Source organism: Anas acuta, chromosome 18 (assembly GCF_963932015.1).
Source record: "Anas acuta chromosome 18, bAnaAcu1.1, whole genome shotgun sequence".
NCBI classification, from domain to species: Eukaryota; Metazoa; Chordata; class Aves; order Anseriformes; family Anatidae; genus Anas; species Anas acuta.
The window spans coordinates 3809332-3827956 of NC_088996.1; the positions used below are offsets into that span (position 1 = coordinate 3809332).

Genomic DNA, 18625 nt, shown 5'->3' on the forward strand with positions numbered 1-18625 from the left:
TTCCCAAGTCGCTGTGTAATTATGGCTTTGTCACATTGATTTAAACTCCTACAGCTCACGGGTCCGCCTGCTCGCCTTTGTGTTTTACACCAACACAAAGAAAACAGCTCAGGAAGGTGGTTCTGTGGCCCCGGGGTATTAATGAGTTGTTCCTTACGGGCTCTGCCTCTCTCCCTCGCTGACCCCAGCTCGTGCTCCCGGAGCTGAAATGATTTCCATCTGTTGGCTGCAAGGAGGACGAGAGGCTCTGGACATTTCGCAAATGCAAGTGACCCCTCTAACCCCTCCCCGTGCAAGCACTTAAAACTTGCACTCACTTTTTATTTGTCCTGCAGCTATATCCCTTGAATAAAGGGGAACAATTTCCTTTCCACGGCAATGACTCTGCAGTTGGGTGCATGTTCCCTGCAGATGCCTGTCGTGGGGTTTAGGAAGCGGTCGGTGATTTCCTGGTGCCCTTCTGGAGACCCTGCAAAGAGCCCCGAGCTGCAGCACAGCATGACACATCAGGGTCTTCATGGCTTTCTTCAATCAATGACTTTCTGGGATTTTCCTTCAGACCTTTAAGACTCCTGAAGCCTGCAGTCAAATGCGTCAGAGCCGACAAAAACCCCGCAGGCTGCCTGCACCTCCAGCCCCTCAGCTCCATCACGGGGATGTGGCTGCAACCCCTGTGCGGGCTTCAGCAGGGTGACACCAAACATCCACGCATTGCTTCAAGGCTCTCCTGGCTGTGTGCGGGGCTTAGTGCTCACACAGCACTGGGAAAAGGGACAGGGAGCAAGCGTCCCTTCATCATTTTCCCAGGTACTCCAAGCACCTAGCTACAGAGCTTCAAATCCAATTTGCCTTCCCCACCACACACTGTAATTCCAAAGTTCAGTCCAGCACCACCAAAGCACAGCTGTACTCCTTACTAGGCAGCGCCTGCCCACTGCCCTACTTCATTACCTGAAAGTCCCTTATAAAATGTTTTACAGGGGTTACTTTTACCCGTGCTCTGCTGTGGTACTTCCCTGCTTCCCCACGGGAGAAGGTCAGAGTCTCACTGCGGCCCCTTTGTGCCATTCCACTGGGGGTTTGTCACACCGCTCAGATTTCTTACTACAAGTATTCTCCAATTTAAAATAGTAAAAGATCATAAAATCAGGACCTGACCACCACCTGAGATGCCCCTGACCCAGCAGGTACATGCAGCGGTCACCACCCAAAGCGGAGATCTCAGAGCCGTCAGCTGAACGGGAAAAACTGCTCCAGTTTGAACAAGAGCCCTGGGAAGGCACCAAGCACCAAGGCCAGTCAGCAGCATTGTTTGAAGTGCTCAGTGATCGTGGTACTCTCTCAGACGAAACATTTGTAAAGATGCACGTTGGAAAGCAGCCAGCCAGTTCAGTGAATCTGTTCCGGAGCAGGGGCACGTGAAGCGGTGTAAGTACCGCAGCATCCCTCTGATGGTCAAGCGCGGCGTAATTCAAGGCGTGTGAAGTAAATGATAGGAGCAGAACTAATGCCACCATCAGCTGGTTCCTGAGATGGAAAAGGCACCTACAGGGAAATTAAAAACATCCTTCATGTCACCGCAAAAATAAGAGTTCCAACTGGTTGTGCATTTCACGAGCTGCTCCAAGTACCTGATACATCCCTGTCTGCCAGCAGATAAAGGAGCTCCGGGAGCATCTCACCAAATTCGTTGTGATTTTTCATTGTAAACAGAAACCAGCAGCATGAACAGCGGCAGTGAACAAGGGGTTTTGCACTGGGTAGAGGTGACACGTGCCCTGCCACGAGGCCTCTGCAGCACCAACACTGAATGCGTCCTGCAACAACCCCGGCTGGAGCGCAAGCGGCTGGCACTGCCGGGCACCTTTTAGCCTACACCAGACGTGACAATGACAGACATGAGGCTCCTTGCTCCGACCTCCAGAAATGTCACTTAGTATAAAGAAAGAAAAATGCTACCAGTGAGTATGGGCTGCCTTCAGGCACAGCAAAATCAAACCGTGCCTACGGATGAAAGCTGTCCACACACCGAAGGAATTAACGACCGACCGTATGGGAGCACAGACACCAGCCCAAAGAGGCACCACCCAAACCTCACAAAGATCACTAGGAACATCCTCCTTGGCCGTGGCCTCCCTCCTGAAAGCGTGGAAGAACTGAAAACGTTCAAGGGTTTGACGAAAAGCTTAGTTTTTTCCCATAGCAACTTACGGATATGAATCAGGGGAAGAATGGTGCTGACAGAGGGAAAAGCTGAGGCCGTGGTGATGTGGTACTGACAGATCGCTTAGATGGAAGGGAAGACGAATGCTGATGCTAGAAATATTAGTGGAGAACACGCAGACTGTGCTGTCAGAAATCAATAGACACAGACTTATGTACTTTGGTCACATCACGCACCGAGATGAAAATAAACCTCAAGAAAGTAATTACGGGCAGGAACGCGGAGGGTCACTGCAGGAGAGCAGGAGCAGCGAGGAGCTGGAGGGAGGCTCGGGGCAGCGGCTGACTGCTCGCTGAGCGGCCCTGCCACAGCAACACCAACACACAAACGGGGAAGAAAGGGATGTGCTTCGCTGGTACCACAACACATCGATGAGGTGACCTGGAAAGGAGAAAGCAGGGACTGGGAGGGGAGGAGGGGAAAGCAGCCAGCACAGGCAAGCAAGGTGGAGAGACAAAAGTCTGCTGGATGCTCTGCATCCATCTACAGTAACATTTCTGGGCTCGATCTCACACAAGTATGTTCCTTTTTTTTTTTTTTTTTTTTTTTTTTTTTGACCATTTTTCAAAGATCAAAACCAAAAGAAAAATAAAAGAAAAACCAAAAGGTTTTGTTTGGAAAGCGAGGCCCTTCCCTCGCTTGGGCCCTGCCCACTGTGCCCCTCCGATCCTCCACCACCACCACGCGCTGATGCCACCAACACAAGGTGGCCGCTAGCATGAGCTCTGCGCACAGGGAGAACTGATGGACTCGGCAGGACATCCAAACCTGCGCTTGTCTTCCAAGGGAGCCCTTCCACAACGCACAGCCCACACCAGGAAGGGCAGCAGCTACATACCCAGGTGTCCTCCAGGAGGTTTGCACTCCAAAAGCTGAAAAGGCCGGCACAAGTATCTGAAACAGCCCTGCTAGAGGGAGCGAGTGTTACACGTGCTTCCACGTCCTGCTGCAGCACAGGGCTGCCGGAGGGACAGGGCTCTGCAGCGGGGTTATGGCAAAATTGTGTCCACGTGGAAGGCAGCAGCACCTCATACATTTCTGGAGATGAAGTCTCCGACTCTTAAACTGTGATTTAAAAGCATGGCTGAAAGCAGAAATGGCAGAGATGAGAACCTAATTCACCCCAGTAAACTGCCACGTCCAGGAGCTGGGAGAGGCAGCTTGGAAAGGAAGGAAGCCCATGAATCCAAACAGCATTTCCAGGGCTGCTGCTTCGAGACCTCTGCGAGGACCAGATTTCCAGCAAGCACCCAAGTATGTACTTCCCTGAAACCCACCCTCTTTGGAAGCTCTCAAGCACCACAAGTCCCCATTTTCCCCTTGAATGGTGAATGGCACTGGCACAGAGTCACATACTCAGCACAAGGCCCTTGGGGACACGGGTGCCGCTCACCCTTGGCAGTTCATCAGAGCTGCCTGGAAGAAGCGAGGCATTCTGCAGAGCTGGCCCCAACCCAGCACGGCCACAGGGGCTGGGCCACTGCCCCCAGGCATGGTGAGGCCCTTCTGCAGCAAGGATGGGTCACGGACACGCTCCCAAGGGCCAGGGAGAGTCGTGGTGCTGCCCCGCTGCACAAAGCCAACCAGGCCATGGGAACGCCCAGCCTAGTGCTAAATCCCTTCCACCCACCTCAGCCAGAGCCTCACAGCCCACTAATAATCTCTCAAATGATCAGTGCTCGGGAGTATCTGTGAGCTGCAAATATACTTTGACAGGAATCCAAACCCATTTCATGACAAAGGAAATTAAGAAGCAATTTTTCAGACTGAGAGCGCCTAATGAGAAGGCAAACACACCGCAGACCGCCCGAGCCAGTCCCAACGCTGGTGCAGCTCAGGAGCAGGGAGATTGCTGGAGGAGTCCCTGAGATCCATCTGCCTGGGGATTACAGATAAGACACCAGATAAGACTATCTGACAATCTATTTTTTACATCAGCTACTTGTACCAGACAAGTCTGAAGAAGCTGTCAGCAAAATTCACGTAGTCAAAGTCTATTTTGCTCTCTCCAAATACTCATGGATTAGCTTTGCAAGCACCAAAAGAATGGCTTTAAGCGCTCGTGCTTTCTCAGACCTCCCCAGCTGAGCCTTTGCATTCCTCTCCTGCACCAAAACCCAACCAGAGCCGCGCCGCCCTTCGGTGCCGCACGCTGCTTCTCGCCAAGAGAGCCACCCTAAAACATGACTCAGAACCCAATCAGCTGGGAAACAATGCCGCAGATTTTGCCGGATTAATTCTGATTTCCTCTGGCTAGAGTGCGTGCAAACACCACCACCTCCTTAAATTAAGAAAATAATCCAAGGTATGGCCGATCCCTCTCCCAAGCCAGCAGGTCGGGGGGACGCCTGTTTCCACTGGGCCTTTGATCTTTGCTCCCTGACCTTGCTTTTGGCAACCTCATGGGGGTCAGGGAAATTGTTTTCGGAGACCCGCAGCCTATCGATTTCTGCTGAAGGGGAGGGACGCCGGCATTGTCATGGTAATGGCAGACCCCAAAAGCCCAGCAGCACGTTAGGCGTGCCAGCCCTGGCTGCTACAATGCCATCGAGGGCATGCCTTGCTGCTGCGCAGGGCAGCGATCTGCCAGTCAGTTCCACCCCGTGAAAGCTAAGGTGAACGCGAGGAGACCTCGCCACCTGTGTTATAATATGCAGCTGTATTGAAATTTTCCTGGCAGAGCTGAAATTTTAATGTTTAATTTACTTGAACTAATGGGTCACAAAATTCCCATCTACGCTGGAAATACTAATGAACCTTTGGATGGACAGAGAGACCTCCAAGCTTTGATCCTTTTCATGGCTGTATTTTAAAACAAGCAGTTCCTTAAGAAGGTTAAGGAAGCAATAATAAAGAATTTTTAGTGTGTGTACATGATCATTCCATACTGATGCACTTCAGCTTTAATAATATTGTATTAAATTTTATTGTAACCTTGCTGACATTTACTGCAAGAGAAAGTGCGTAAGCTTAACAGCCTTATAAAATACAGCCCAGTAATGTACCTATAAAGCATAATATTTCTATACCGATGATGAGCTATTGCAATTGCATCCAATTTAGTGGCTCATTATTAACGAGCGCAATCACCTTCCCAGTCACATGCTCCGAGACGCAGCGCAGTATATTGATGCCATTTCACATTTTACAAGGCAGCTGCTCCAATTTTGCTCAGCGGTACAATGATCTGACAGTGGAAATTCTCTTCTCGTTATGAATTAGCTGTAAAGCGCACCTGATGATAAAGGGGTAAGTCCTCGTGCACATCACCAGGGCTCTGCCTTATTCAAAGGAGGGGAATTAGTTTACACTGGCTGAGATCAGGCCCATTAAAGCCAACGTGCCGCCTTCAACTCCAATAGGCAGTCTTTTGCTGAGAAGTGATGCTCTTGAGTAAAATTTTGATAGAAAAAACGATTATTGAGGTCCTTTTATGGTCTAATATGGCTCAAAGTTGAGTCTCCGTATAACCTGTGTCCGCAGGCTGCTCCAAATGCCCTGGGCCACTGTTGGAGCCCAGCTCCCCAGGAGGCTTTCAGGAAGCCCAGCCGGTGCCCAGCTGTGCCTTCAGGTGCCTAAATGTCTTGGCAAATCTGAGCCTAGTGGTGTGTGCTGGAAAAGCACATTTGGCATCACAAACTGGATTTTGGGGGAATTTCAGCACCTCCTCTCATGAAAGCACATCTGAAAGTCAGAGCATCCACAGCCGCTTACTCCTAGAAGCCCTTAAGGCTCTCAAGTGACCTCTTTGGGCTGTTCACTTCCTAACAGAAGTTCCCAGGCTTTCCCAGACCTATCCCATTCTGGAGGGCCAAAGACCTGCTGGGATCCAGAGACCTGGCTAAGAAACTGCTGAACTGCCCTTACAAATCCAAAAGAGGCCTCTAGGCAAGTCCTCCAAATCCTTCCCAAAGGCACCCAGGATGAGGTGCTGGAAGGAAGTACAGCCTTTTTTTTACTGAAGAAGAGACAAAAAGACAAGGATACCAACTTCAGCACAAGGACCAGGTCCAGCTGCCACCTCCAACGAACACAAGTTGTCTTTTCCCCAACCCTTACGCAATGCTGCTTTCAACACCCAGCTCAACAGAGGGCTTTCACGATCACAGCTGCAGATTAACATCACTCAGAGACCAAATCCTGTGGTTTCTTGAAGGGTACAACTTTAAAACAGGCAGGAGAGGAGCACTTCTAGGCTTGAAAATGCCTACGAGCTTTTTGACTGTGGATTCCACACCTCCTTCAGCTGCACTGCGGCACAAGGAGACGATGGGGCAAGACCTCCAAGATGTGGTGGGTACCCCTAGCACGAACCAGAGTTCAGGCTGTCTGCGAACCTCTCTCACACGACAACACCCAGTGCAATGAAGTCCTCAAGAGCAGCCGGGGATTTTCGGAGCTGTCAAGGTGACACAGCCTCAAAGCAATCGGTGCTGCTCAGCAGGATGAGACAAACACAGCTGGTACCTGGAGGAGATTAATTCAAAGAGTCATCTTGGCTGGGAGACAGGGAAAGATTTTGAGACGCTGTGTATGTGGGGTAAAGAAAATAAGTAGTTCATTTTCTTAGAGCATTAAGCTGTAATGGCTGTCAAGGGGGATTACTGATATTGTTGTGCCAGTGTCAGCACATGTTGTAGAACAGCTATATTTTGAATTTCCATACTTGCTTAATTTAATGTTCGGATAATCTGACAAATGAAACAGGAGCCTCAAAGAGTCCTTTTTCCCCTCTTGCTTTAAAAAAATCATTCTATTAAGAATGTTAAAATTCTTGGGAGCAAGAGCTGCCATACATGGAGGGCACATACTAATCTCATTTATGCTGAGATTTGCTTTCTGTTAAGCAACAGAAAAACAGCTAATCAAGCATAATTCAATAATACATCATCTGCAGATGCAAAGACTCAGAAGATTGGTATGGAGCTTTGCCTATTTACATGAGCTGATGATCTGGGCCAGGTGCGTTTAATTGCGCACGGGGTGTGGGTGCACACCTAAATAACTCCTCTGGTGGCTCCTCCCCAGCTTTGGGCTAGCTGGGATCTGGGACAGCTTCCAGCACAGCACTGAACAGCCTCTGAGCCTCTCCGTGCCATCGGCCCGGGGCAGCCGAGGCAGCCCACCTGCCTGAACAGGGCACGCTGGCCCTCTGCCACCGTCCCTATCGCCCGGTGCTGCCCAGGCACAGCCCGTTGCTTGGGGATCACGGAGGCTGGGAGCCTGAGGTCAGCTGGTGACACTGCCACGCTCCCTGCATACACCACAGGGTGCCCTGAATGTCTGTCACGCTGCAGAGCACTTAAAATAACCCCAAAACAACCCTATGGCTCCTGGCAGAAAACCCCAGCTGGGAAAACACGGCTTGCTGCGGTGGCGCATTTCCACCACCCCTTTGGGCTCGGCATGGGCCACGTTGTAGGAAAAAGTTTCCCCGTATCAGAACCCAGCCCTCCTGCCACAGGCAGCCCTGCCACCACCCCAGAAAACATTCAGATCCCCCAGCCCCTGAAGCTGCTCCCGGCCCCGCACAAAGCAGGTCAGAGCCCAGCTCTGCTGCAGCCGATGCCGGGGGGCATTTCACACCGAGGGCAAATCTCCCTTCACGTTACATCGAGCAGAGCTGTCTAGAGGAAAGCAACTTTGTTTTGTGGAGGGTTTCAGTCCTCCTTTCCTTCATTTCCTTCAGACTCAGGCAAACAACTCAGGTGGCTGAAATTCCCTGCCCAAGAGGACAGAGGCAGTGCAGGAGAGCTGCTGCGGGCTGCAGCCACGGGCCCAACAGCCCCAGGCTCTGGGCAGAAGCTGCGAGGACCTCAAGAGGTTCCCTCAGACCTCTGAAATCAGAAACATCCTCACTAACCAGACTCTTTGGCAAAATGGCAAATTCCATCCCCTAAATATTTTTTTAAGTGTTACTACTAAGCAGCTCCATAGATCAATGTCATACAGGAGGGTAAAAAACCTCGCGTTACAGACTCCTTAAAAGAAACCAGGTACGACCTCTTTGCCAAAGCTGCTTCTGGCCAATATCTGATGCGTACGAAAAAGCCGTTTGGGGAGGCTGGGGTGGAAAAATCACCGGTAACAGGCAGACCTGCAGAGATTGTGCTGTGCACAAGGACACCGGCCCATGGATGGATTCGCACATAGCCAGGAGAAAGGCAGGGAGACACTTCCCTTTGTTCTCCGTCCCCCGTTCTGTTGTTAAGGCTCTATGCTAATTTCCCTGGAATTACTATGGCACATTTGTAAACACACATGAAAAGCAGACAGCTCTCTGCAATCACTGCTGTCTTGGGCTATTAAGTATAATATTTAGCTCAGCCAGATGCCGCCAGAAGTTCGCCAAGCCCATAAAACAAGCTCAATCACATATTTTTGAAAACGAGAACACGAAGCCATTTTGGAAGAGTTTACGTATATGTTTGTGCATTTGTTTCCTTCCATCTGGCCAATTCCCTCCCAAGGCGGGGAGCTGATGCCCAAGGGAGGAAGCTTTTGCATGCAGCCACCTCTCAGCAACGCCCTCCTGGAGCAGGATTGCAGGCGGTCCCCCCTGGCTAGAGCACATTCACGCATCGCTTCTCACTGCGGAGATGATGCTGTTGCTTTTGATGGCACCCAGAGGAAAACAGGACCTTGAGCTGTCTGCTGGGTGCAGACCCCAGTGGTGACTGGTTCCAGCATACTGCAGAGGTTTGCAGGCTTTCAGGGTGCTAAAACCCCAGCACGTTTCAAGCCTTTCTCTCCCCTTAAGGCTGCTTGAAGGAGCTCTGCAGAGGAAGGGTAACACCGCAGGCTCCTGACCCCAACCCACCTGTAACCCTTCCAGACCTGGGCACCTCAGCAAGGTGCCTCGCAGGGCAGAGCCCCTCCACGTGCAGAGCTTGAGGTTGGAGGTGCCAGAAAGGCAACTCGGGACGTGCCCTTAGCCATGGTGTCCCGAGGCTCAGGACGCCCCCAGCCCCGTGCTGGTGCTCTACGTGCTGAACTGAACCTGGCCAAGAGACTTCATGGGCAGTCATCCCGTGGTAAAACAGGGCCTGAAGAGGAAGGCAAAGGATGACAGCATATTAAATCTCTCAAGCTATAACCCTAGAGCGTGCTTAATTATGACATGATGCAGAAAGTGCTGCAAAGATGAGAAACTTGGAAAATCCAAGGAGGTACCAAGAGCAGCTACACCAGGAGCAGCCAGACTGGCGGATGGCCAGGGCCCGACCCAGCCCACGTCTCAGCTCTGTAACCACAAAAAGGAACCCCCAGGAGACCCACGAAGCACCCACCTTTTTTTTTTTTTTCTTTTCTCCAGGAAAAAGCCTCCTAAGCACCCCATGCCTGAGCCTGTCACTTGCTCTGACGTGTCCCGCCCCAGCACTGAGTACAGCGACGCTCATCCCTGCACAAACCCAGCCAAGGATTTTTTCCTATCATCTACAGGAAGCTCTGGTTGGTTCAACAAACATTTCATGACTTTTATTTATTTTTTAACAACTCAACCAGCTCAGAGCAGCACAAGCCCCTGCAGCCATGCCTGCTTTATCCTCGCACTGAAGCTGCACCAAAGCTCTCCCTGAGCCAGGCTCTGCACCCCGCATCCCACACAAGCACCCATGGGAGATGTCATCTCACTGTGTGCCCAGGCCCTGCCTGGTAGGACAAAAAGCACCTGAGCTGCTGTCCAACAGAAGTAAGAGTAGTGCTCCTAACAACACAGATAATAAGGATGAAATTCCAGCAAAGCGCATGCATCCAACCCAGACCGATGGGCGGCTTTCGAGGTCACCAGCCCGAAGGAACATCCCAGCTCAGCATCACCCAGAGTGCCTTCGCTGCTTCCCAAGGCCACGTTAGCCAAACCAGTGGCTCTATGACAAAAGCCCAAAATTAACCAAAGAAGAATAAAACCAAGCTCTTAGCAGAGGGGCCAGCAACACGCATGGCACCAAACGCCCACCCGTGCCCCCGCGGTGCCTGCTCACAGAGCCCAGTCGCTCCCCGCTGCTGGTGGCCAAGGGTGCTGGGGACAGTGGCCGCTGGTCCCCTCGCCAGAGGAGGATCTGGAGCTGTGGAGGAGCATCTGGAGCTTCAAAGAGGAGCATCCGGAGGCTCCCGGGGTGAAGCTGGCCAGGGCCAGCACCGCACACGTGTGGCTTTCGCGAGCCGACGGGAGGTTTGGTTGGTAGGGCTCGAGCTGATCCGCGAGGCTGCGAGGTTGAGATGCTTGGCCCTGCCCAGAGCCAGAACACATGTTTGTGGGATATACAAACCGCCTGAAATAGAGGCCACAGAGGACCCATTAGAAATTCAATATTAGCTTTGTAAAATTGCTAATAATTAGCTACAGCTCTTTTCTCCATCACAGCAGCTGGTGACATGAAAGTGATTAAGTTTCTAATGAATAGATTAGGGTTACTGAATATATTAAATAACAAGGTTTTTAATCAACTGTTTATTGATTCCAGCAAGACAGTTCTGACGGCAAAAAAACCACTGGGTAGCAGTGGAATTTATTTATGGGCTAGTGTTCTACATCAGAAATAATTAAAAATAGATTATTTTTCACCAAATCTAGGGCTTTTTTCTCTTTGAGGCAGCTCAATATGGATTAAATTAACTGCAAATAATAAATTAAGGGAGAATTGAAAGCTAAATTCAGAGTGGAAAGGTGCTCAGAGCTTGGCAGTCAATCTTTGTTTTTGCTTGTTGTGACAAAATCAGCCAAATATTTATTGCCTGGATTTAGGCAGCAGAGACAGAAGGTTGGATGAGTCAGGAACAGGCTTTCCCCTGACACCCTCCCTGCCCTCCAGCCTCATGGGAAGGACCCAAAGGACCCCATCCCAAAAGCAAACTGGAGCCAGGATGGCCTGAAGGAAGGCAAACCGTGATTCTCCCAGCTTGGTTTGCAGGGGTAGCACTAAAAACATCCTCCACCGAGGTGTGAGAAGCAATCACCAGTGGTGCTCCAGGGCAGGTGCAGCAGGGAGCAGCCCCAGGGCATGGCCCCAGCCCCTTTTCCCTTTGTTACTCCATTTCATTTACTTTTCCCGTGTTGCTGGATGTCACTGGGAGCAGGGTGAGTGTGCTCACAGAGCCCTCCTTCCCTTAGACACTCCTGCAGAGACCAGCCACAGCCTGGACCAAGACAAGGGTCCCACCTCGGAGCATGGTGCTCAGGTTGTAGCCAACAAACCCCCATGGAAAAACGGCGCCTCCCTGCTCAGCCACGTCCCTCATCCTCGCTGGCTGTCAGAGGTGACACAGCACAAAGCAAAGCACCAGGGGCTCAACCTCCCAGCTGGAAAGACTGAAAAAGCTGCGAAACTGCTGGTGACATCTTGTGTCCCAGCCCTTGTAAGCAAAGCTCGGAAACAATTTCCCTCTGCTCGCTGCAGATCTTCCCAGTGCTGAGACCAACGAGCACATCTCAAACTCTTCAAGCAGTTTCCATCGCTGCCACGAGGCTCTCCCATCAGGTTCAGAGGATGCTGCCCGCACCCCTCCCCGCGCTGGGCTCCAGGACGTTGCGGTTTTAATTACCCGCAGTGGAAAGCAGCCGGAGGAAAAAGAAGAAACGTTTCGGAGCACTAACTTTTTCCATGGCTCCAAAGGGCTGAGCAACTTTCTGCCAGTACATACAGCTACCTAGGGGTCTATTATTTTATTAAGGGATATTTGAAGTGCTCCATGACATAAGCAGATCCATAATATATATACACTGCATACGCATACGGAGCCATTTATAGAGCAAATCTTTCTAGCCCTGATAGTTTATAATGTAGAGGACCTTTAGTCTGGCATTGAACCAAAGCCAAAAACTGCATGTGCAGTTTAAATCAATGTAATGCGGAGAAGACGTTTTTCTTTGGAGCCACGGTAGAAGCAGGATTCCCTGGACAGTTTTGCTCTGGAAATGGCAGCGGTTTGAAGCTGCCGGGCAGGTCTGCATCAGTACAAGCAGTGCCTGTAAAAAGGTCTTGGCGTGCAAAGGGTCATTGATGGGATCAAAAGGACGGGATAAATCACCTTAGGGATTGTCGTGTTTTGTCCGCAGTGTGCTGTACGGTTACCACGCTCACATACATGATGTGGGTCGGCGTACAGAGACAGAGCACATGAAAACAGGTTGGATCCTCACGACTTTCACAAGCAACACAACCATGCCAGGTGAGCGATGCAATCCCCTTTCTTCTGCTGTTTTCTCTGTCCTCTACGACTTCATTCCCACAAGGAAGTGAGATACAGAGAAAATACAAAGCGGAGACTGCTGACAATTCCCTACCAGGCTTTCCTTGCAGCAATGCCCCAGTTTTAAGATCAGACACCTGAGATGCATGTTCTACATCTACAGCCCCCAAATCTGTAATATTAATATCTATATACCGTAATTTTAATACCTAACTCTGAAACAACAGATTTATGCCAAGCATCATGACTGGAAACCATGTATTTAATCCTAGAGAGGTAGATACAAGATCATCTATGTTTCAAAGTCCAAATGTAATTTGATTAAGTTTTTCCTTTTTCATTCTGCTTAGCCTCTGAATCTTCACTCTTAAATACGGGAGGGGTGACACAACCAAACACTCACCATTTTGCAGTCCAGGCCCCTCAGATTTCAGTGCATGAGCTGATGATTGTTTGAGAACTACCCATGGGATATGCCCACTAAACATCCTCTCTAAGCACAAACCAAAGTGTGAACGCACTGCGTGCACGAGGCTTCGATGGAAATTTTACAGGTGTAAATTCCCGTTAAAGGATGTTAAATTTCAACTTCAAGATCCATCTGAACATACCACAGTGCCTGCACGTCTGGGACAGCACAACACCTTCCTCCTGCCTTGCTGCAGCTTATTTCACAGCTCCTTCTGAGGCTGATCTGTACACATGTAAAACAAGATTTTAATGTCCTGTGGGGTTCTCCTAAGCTGTTGTTCGCACCCTTCTGAGTGGGACGCATGAGGAAGAAACAGCTCCACCTTCTGCCCCCACCCCAGCCAGCTGCCACTGAAGCATTTGTGCCTTGTAAGTGTGAAAGGCAGCTTTTAGTTTGATTTTCCAGACAATTAACACCGAGATACCTGACCCTTTGGACACGGTAGATACCCTGCAGAGACACGATGAGGTCTGACACGGGGAAGCTCACAGCTGTGCATAAAACCAGCATCAGATCCATGGAGCTGTTTGAGCCTACTGCTGCCAAACAGTAAATGCTTCTGATACAAAGGGATGGCCACTCACCTGTACAGGTTGCTTTCCTCAACTTACTACTTGATTTCTTCAACTTGTGTTAGCTGCAGCTCAGGGTGCTGTCGCTGTCTGTGTGTGAAGATGACTTGGTACCTGGATACAAAGGGACAACAACCTCCACAGCCATCCACGCTCAATCTCATCAGGATGCAACCACATTTACTTGCCCCTGAGGCATTATTTCAGCAAAGCCCTCAGGTCTTCTGAAACTCAGAGTTTCAGGGGGCTTCCCCAGCCCTTTTGGCTTGGACAGTTGAGGAGGAGGTGAGAGCCTGGAACATGGTCCTGCCAGCGTGGATTCCCCAGGGGCTTCGGAGCCTGGAGTATCCCCTCCAAGCCAGGGCCCACTCCGAGCTGAACGGCAACACCTCCATATCGAGAGCTGAAAAACTTCCAGCCACTGACAGAACAAACCCTAGAGGAGAAGGCATCTTCCACACACACCAGAACTGCCACAGGGCACAAGTCCCAGCTGGCAGCAGCACTCCATCACTCCATGAAATAACTGAAGGTGCCCTCAAGGTGTCCTTCTCCATCCCAGCCTCAGCCCCTTTTCCCTCTCACAGCTCCAGAGGGGAACTGGCTCACCCCCGGCGAGGAGCTCGAGGCTGCCCTTATCGCTGTGGAAGCACGAACAGAAGTCACGCTGCATTTGTGCTTTCCTCCCAAACCCTGCAAGTCAGGTTTTTTGTACAGCAAAACTAAAAGCACTTCCTCAGAGTCAGTGTCCCTATTGCTTTCACTTCTGGTGGAAGTGTCACAGGTAAAGGAACGTTTCTTCCAGGTCTTTTTCTTCAAACACCCTTAATTTGCCCCTATGATGAACTGCCCAGAGGAAAGCCAAGCTCACACACATTACTCAATGCACAGGAGAAACTCTGCAAGCATGGAAATCACAGCAGAACATTTCATGGGGAAAGGGAATATGGTCAAGGACAGTGGAAAAAGGGGGCCCAGGCTCTTCTGTGGTCACATCCCAAAGACAGCAGTCCTTTTTCTGAGCCTTACAAGAGTGGGTAGTGAGACCTGATGTCTGACAACCAAAAGTGTGTAATAAATCCCCAGGCTTTTTACCAAAAGCACACTGTGTGGGGGCAAGCCTTTGCCCTTGACTCATGCTGATCATCTCCGAAACACACCCGCACACACCCTGCCCGCTCCCCGCTGCGGTTTCTGAGGGCTGAGCAGAGCCACATGCCCTGAGGCTGGCAGCTCACCGGCTGCTGCTGCAGAAACCCTCCCTGCCCGCGCTGATCTGCAAGCTCCTGCTCCCAGCTCATTTCACCTCCTGCTGGAGGGGCTCTATCCAGAGCGCCCCAGCTGGAGCCTGCAACTCCCTGCTCCACACAGCCATCTGGGGGAGGTGGTTTCCAAGAGGCAGCTGGAAAACCAGTGCCGAGCACCCGCAGTTATGCAGAGATGGCTCACCCAACTGGAAAGAAACCCTGGCGTGTTCCTGCAGGATCCAGCCGTGCTGGTGGCCAACCACAGCTTCCCATTGAGCCCCTGTGCTGCTAGGTGTACGGGGGCTGTAGCACGGGACGTGGCATGCATCCCGACACGAGGGCACACGAGCTAGGGATTCACCTCTGAGCTTGTAGGGTAGCTCCTGGAAGCATCTGAGCATCCAGCAGAGCTCAGCAGGATGAGGCTAGATGGCAAAGGTGCACCGCAGGAATCATCCTGAAAGCCCTCTCCAAATCATTAGCTTCCCTTCTTTTCTTTCACCACTCCAATTTGATGGGTCCCTGGAAAGAGCAAGGTCAAAGATGAAGAAAGCAGTAAATACTTGCATTGAGGGAGATGTTGTGAAGAGCTTGCGTGGCAGAAAGACGGCTAAGATCAAATCTATCCTGGGCATTTTCACCATCTGGATCAGCATTTGCTCAAATAACGTTCCTTGCGGGGATTACCCCATCACCTACAAGCTCAAGTTACAATTTATAACGCTGAAGCTACAGGAAAATATAGTGCCAAAGCTCTTCGGAGAAGGCAAGCATCGTTGGATTGCCCCAGGATAACCTCCCGCCCTGCTCTGTCCTCCCCACTCCGCATTAACTGCGAGGTGCCAGACGTGCACATCCCACTGCCCAGCCACCCGGCTGCTGCTCCTGGCCCCGAGGAAATGGGATCGCACGGAGCCAGGGCGAGGTGCTCGAGGCCGCCCTTATCGCACTTAATCTGCATGAATTCCAGAGAGCCTCTGGGAATAGGAGATTTGTCGGCATTTCCCATCTCACGTTTCCTACTGGAAATCCCTCCAGCTGGTGAGATGCTGTAATAGGTACCATTTAGCTAGCTAATGAAATCCATATGTAATTGTCAGAAAGATAATTGACACGTTAGGACTCTGAGATCTGCGTTTGGCCCTTTGCAGTTTGTACCTAGTGCTACGGCAGTGGCAGCAATGGTGAACGGGTAGCACCTAACAGCACACCAGGCGTGGATTTTTGCTCCCCAGATTATTCTACCTGCACAAAAGGCCGGTTTAATGCAGCACAGAGAAAGCTGCTCTCACCTCCTCTCCTGAGGATCCTACACTGCTGTGTCTCCCTTTCAGGAGGATCTCCAGTAGGAGAACGCGTGCAGGGAGCACACCACAGGCACAGTGCTGAACCTGAAGTGGGGGTGGACGGATGGACAGACTTACCCACAGACACAGGCTCAACTGCTCAAGTCATCGCTGGAAGCAGCCAGAGCTGCACCAGGGCAGAGGAAGGGCCGGCCCCAGCTGCTGTTGGATAGCCCAGGTAACGGGGGCAGAGCCAGGTCTCACACTGTAACACCTACACGGCTGGGGGGAGGCTCCCTTCTTCCTCACCATCACACCCACCTGCAACTTGCTCCAAGTGATTTCAGTTTCTGTCATCGTAAACACATCTATCATCCGCAAACTGTGTCAATTCATGGGCTTTGCCCCTGGGGGACTCCACTGCTATCTCCTCTCCACCAGGAAGGCTTACACGAGTCCCACCCACCAGCCAGCAACAAGCCCACGAGAAGACTCGCCTTCACCTCCTGCTGTAACTTAGAGCAAGGGCCTTTGATGAGAGAACTTGACAAAAGCTTTCTGGAAATCCAAGTACGCTCTGGATAGAGCTCCTGGTGGAAAACGGCCAAAAATGCAAATTCTGTGCAATCATCTAAAGTACATTTTCCATAGGTTGAGCATGAACGTCCCTTGGTAGAGGGAAAGCCAAACCTACCACGTGGATCTCTGCATCCAAGGCTCTTGCTTCGGGCCAAGGTATGACTTTAACGGAGATCCTCTGATTTTCTGTAGAAGCCTTGCAATGTGTGAATGTGTATCCAGACAACCACAACGCTTTCGGGCTAGGATGCCATCTGGAAATCATTAGAAAGCACAGACTCGCTCATGGGATTTCATGCACTTCCCGCCCGACATGGGAACAGCCTGTTCCTCATTGTTCGGCTGCTTCTGTTCCTCAACACATCAACTAGAGACAGGGCAAGTGTCTCCATGCTGTGAGGTGCCTTTTTCTTCCTATCCTTTTGAATCACTCCTTTGTCCCCCGTTTCCAGCACAGTAATTCCCCCCATTTTGTGAGGAGCATCCCTCCTGCCCAGCACCGTGCACGTGAGCCCGCGCAGCCCTCCAGGACCAGGGCGGTTTGCAAGTTCCTCAATGAGGCCTGGAGACAACTGGAATGGGGAATTTCATTTTTTCAGGTCTTTTTTTTTTTTTAAATGTATTTTGCTAAGCACAGAACAACATGGGGGCAGCACAGAATATAAACTTCTTTCCTCTTCTAATTCATTTCACAAGCTAAACAGGATCCGTAGCTTTCCTGAGCTACCTCGGGGACTCCCTGGAGCGTCTCATATGGTCACATTTCAACCTCCTTTCTGTCTGCATTTTACGCATTCTTACTCCAAAAGTTTTGAACTCCCTCTCCTCACTCTTCCCTGCTTTTAGGAGTTTTTTTTTTTTTTTAAGAGGCACATTGAGGCTGCAGGTAGAACATGAAGAGCTCAATTCTCCAGTGCTATGCAGTTTTTGCAGTCACTTCCATTACTGATGAGCAAAATAAAAGGTCACTATTTCTGATTTATACTCACTTTCTGCGAAGTGAAGGAGAGCAAAAATACTACTCTGTTCTGACCAGTTCTCCTGAAGATCTCTTGACCACACATCTCAAGGATGGGGAAGAAATAGGTGACAGGTAACACGCGTTCAGCTACGATGACTCTCGGAGACCTCCTGGTCCTGAACTGCCGGAGTCTGACAGAGCAGGAACATCTGGATGGAGCCAGACCCGTTTGTGCATATTTACTGAACAAGCTTATTTACAATCTAATTGTTTCCAAGCAGTTTCATCACATTCTTAATGTTGTGTCAAGAGCAAAGGCAGAGCACTCGACGTGTTTAATGACTGACTTAGAGCCCCGGTACAAGGAGTCACGCGATGGGGTGAGGAAAAACGCCGCTCTTAGAGCCCAGCCAAGCAGCAAACACCTCCACAGGCCTCCCTGCAAAAGAGTGCATGGGGAAGGAGGCTGGGAACAAAGACAGCAAATACTGAAAAAAACTGATGGCATGTGAAAGGAAACCAAAATACTTTTTAAGAACTCATTACTCAACTAAACTCATTATGTTTTCACAAAGGAGGGCCCTCTCCATGTATTCCAAGTCTCCACCACGCACCAGCTGCACACGCCGTGCAGTTGTGGCCAACTCAAGGGCATGATGGATGGATGGTGAGGCTGCCGAGCTACTGCTCCTGGAGCAAACACCCCAAATTTTGCTAAAAAACAGCAACGGCTCAATGCTTTGAACCACTGAACCTCATTGACAGTCAATTTGTTGCAAAGGAAGTAGGAAAAAAATCATTGTTTTTATTGCCTCTTGAATGTCAGCTGGCGTGCTCTGCCTTGGGATAATGCACTCTAATTACACAGCGAGCCGTCCAAACACACTCTGCAAGTCTGCCGCATGTGGCATTTACAGTTGCTGTAATAACACGACAGACAGCCAAGAAGCACAGCACAAGCACACCTCTGACCTGCAAGTGACCCGCTAATTAGTGGCTGCACAAGGTTAACGAAGGGAGCGCTTCATGCAGGGAGGCGTGTTAGCGGTGCGAACTCCAACCTCAGTAAACTGGAAAATCTATGCCAGGA

At 50.6% G+C, this 18625-nt stretch overlaps 1 long non-coding RNA gene across 2 annotated transcripts in view; it reads right to left on the reverse strand.

Moving 5' to 3' along the window:
• Positions 1-5126: 5126 nt before the first annotated feature.
• Positions 5127-18625, reverse strand: part of LOC137841818 (uncharacterized) — a 69998-nt gene continuing 56499 nt past the window's right edge. For both annotated transcript variants that reach the window (XR_011088769.1, XR_011088770.1), the window contains one exon: positions 5127-6691. This is a non-coding gene — a long non-coding RNA (uncharacterized lncRNA). The remainder of the gene's footprint in view (positions 6692-18625) is intronic.